Raw genomic sequence first — 3,435 nt, 5'->3', positions numbered from 1 at the left:
CTCTGAAATGTATGTAAAAATACAATAAACTGATGTATATAAAAATACAATAACTTCTGTGGGAGTTTCTCTAACCGACAATCACCATTCTTAGCCTAAGTGGTGATACAACGTCTTGCCCACGCTGCCAGAACTGTCCCATACTTTGCCGTCACATAGAATGCATAACTAAGTGTATCCACTAGTCTATGCTAAAAACATCTTAAGGAGTCATCTAAAAAGTATGACCCTATTTTACCCATGATGGCTACATGGTTTATGGGGAAGTGAGTTATCTGAACTCAAACTCGCCCCCATATAGGTGCTTAATACTACTCCCAAAATATACTTAGCTCATATATTTGTAAAAACAAAACTCTTTCTTTAGTTTGAGATAATTACTCAAAAACTTAGCTTAAAAGCTCTCTTGGAATCGATGTTCCCTTTCTTGCTCAAAACTCTTTAGGAAATCTCAGTTTCCTGTCATCTTAAATGTGAAAACATTTACTCTTGAGAATACTTAGTTCCCATATATCATTTTAGATCTCTTTGGAAATACTTAGTCCCCATATACTTTTGAAGAAATGAACTTCAAGATTTACTCTTTACTCTTTACTCAACTCAAATCTTAAGTTTTAAAACAAAGTTAAAACGTATGTAAAAGACTTCTTAAAAATATGGTTCACACCGAATTATGTACTTGAACGACTCAATGCAAGGTTTTCAATAACCATAGATAGACTCAAATACGTGGAATTCAAGAACCTCAATGATACCACAAATTTCAAGAATGCTCAACTCAGAGGGTTCATGCGGAATTATGAGCATTAACTACTCAACTCAAGGACTCAAAGATACTTCTCATCTCAAGATTGTTCGACTTATAATGTTCATGCGGAATTATGGGCATGAACAACTCAACTCATGGAATTCATGGGTAATAGGTAATAGTCCCATGATAAGGATTATAATCTCGGAAGGGTTAGGAACTCGATACTCAAGACTTAGAACTTGAAGATACTACTCCTTTCAAAGATACTAAACTGATGGAGTTCATGCGGAAGTTATGGGCATGAACGACTTGACTCAAGGGTCAAAATATCAATAAGGAACTCAGGTATACGTCTTCTCATTCTCATACTTACTTCTCAAAACGTAACTCAAATTGATGGTGGATCTCAAAGGATTCACAATTGAACTCAAAGACTTTCTTGAACTCTACTCTTAACTCTCTCTTGAATGTGAATTATCAATTCAAGAGTTATGGTTCATGATAGGACAGATCTCGTGATGATAACGTAGACTCATGAACACACTTTCCTCAACCTCTTACTCACTTACTCGAGCCTTGAAACAAATTACTAGAAGTTGTAGAAGACTCCTCAAAGGGACTTTCTTAAAATGTCTGAAGGAACTCTCAAGACTCAACTTTTAACTTTACCTTGAATTTGAATTATGGATTCAAGGGTTATGCTTTGGAATGTAGGACCTCTCAATGATTTAGGAGGGTTAAGATAGTTGATCACAAGAATGGACGAAGACCCAAATCAAAGAACACTGGCCCAACGCGGAGATGGAATTAAATTGTTGGTCGCTAAAATATTTTTGAGGCAGAGGACTCTGTATCCTCTCCACGACGCGGAGAAGGGGTGACCGACTGGATGCTGAAAACTTAAGCGCCTCCACGACGCGGACCTAAGTGCAATTATCTGCCCGATATTTTATTCCTCTCCCAAACTCGACTCAATTCGCACCCAAAGTAGTTTTATCGACCAAGTTCACAAAAATTCACAAACCCAGAACGACTTCAATGAAACCCATATAAAATCTATCAAGGAACTCAACTCGTTTGCAAAACTCAAACCTCAAGAACTCAAAGACATTCAATAATGGTTAAAACTCAAGAACTTCTCAAGAACTTAATAATTCAATCTCAAAAATGAATTCAAGTATAGAATTAAACATGATTAGCGTGAGGGCGAACAAACCCAACACTATGGAAGCTTACATAACTGAAAGAACCATTTTCTTGAAGCAACTTGAAGGAAAGTCTTGAAAGATAAACTCTAGCCTTAGCGTTTCTTGAATCCCTTGAGCGTAGAATCCTTGGAGTGAATGAGAGGGTTTAGATTTAAGAAAATTGATTTTCTACACGTTTAGGGTAATTTAGATGACCTCCTAAGGGTTTTTAGGACTAAAATACCCCTAAAAAAATAATTAAAACAAACTGGGAGTCAGAAAGATCTTTCACCAGGCAGTGAGGCCCGTGTTGGCTTCGCGTCGCGGAGCTATCGCGAGCTGCTGCCAGGTTTGCGCGACGTTAGTAAATCCGCCATAACTTTTTACTCAGAGCTCGTAATTGAGCAAACTCGGTGGCGTTGGAAAGATAATTCGAAGAACTTTCCTAAGGTATCTTGTAGCACACCTAAATCATCCTGATCTAGGAGTTATAATCGTTTTGAAGTCGACCCAAAACTCATACTTAGACTTAACTTGCAAAATTTCAGATTTTGCTATTTCCAATTCGATTCTTTTTGGATCTAAAGGTGCTACGTCTAGTGACCTTAACACTCAAGAAATTTTAAATTCCTTGCAAAAATCTCACTCACTACAAATAAGGGTTTGAGTCTTAATTCAAAAAAATTCTGGGGTCTTACAAAGGAAAATTGTTTAAAACATGATGTAAACTCATAATCATAAATTCATAAAAGGCATACCATGTTCCCTCTCAAAGTCTACTTCTGCAATGCATAAATGAAGTCTCATACCCCCATTCATACTAAGCAGAACCCCTTGAGGAACCATGCAATTTCTGTTGTGGGAGTTTCTCTAACCGACAACCATCACTTAAGAGCTATAGTGATGATACAGCGATCTACCTCACGCTGCCAGCGCATCATATACCCGGCCAAAGGTATAGGACCTGAACTACTAAGTGGATCCACTAGTCTACGTGAAAAGGATTCATCTAAAAAGTATGACCTTTTTCTACCCATGATGGCTACATGGTTTATGGGGACGTGAGTTATCTGAACTCAAATTCGCCCTCATATCGGTGCTCAATACTACTCCCAAAATATACTTAGCTCATACATTTGTAAAAACAAAACTCTTTCTTTAGTTTGAGATAATTACTCAAAAACTTAGCTTAAAAGCTCTCTTGGAATCGATGTTCCCTTTCTTGCTCAAAACTCTTTTGGAAATCTCAGTTTCCTCTCATCTAAAATGTGAAAACATTTACTCTTGAGAATACTTAGTTCCCATATATCATTTAAAATCTCTTTGGGAATACTTAGTCCCCATATACTTTTGAAGAAATGAACTTCAAGTTTTACTCTTTACTCTTTACTCAACTCAAAACTTAAGTCTTAAAACAAAGTTAAAACGTTTGTAGAGACTTCTTTAAAAAATGGTTCACGCCGAATTATGTACTTGAACGACTCAATGCAAGGTTTT

This window comes from Solanum tuberosum, unplaced genomic scaffold (genome assembly GCF_000226075.1).
Source record: "Solanum tuberosum cultivar DM 1-3 516 R44 unplaced genomic scaffold, SolTub_3.0 scf00440, whole genome shotgun sequence".
Classification (NCBI taxonomy): domain Eukaryota; kingdom Viridiplantae; phylum Streptophyta; class Magnoliopsida; order Solanales; family Solanaceae; genus Solanum; species Solanum tuberosum.
This window is presented reverse-complemented; position numbering follows the sequence as displayed.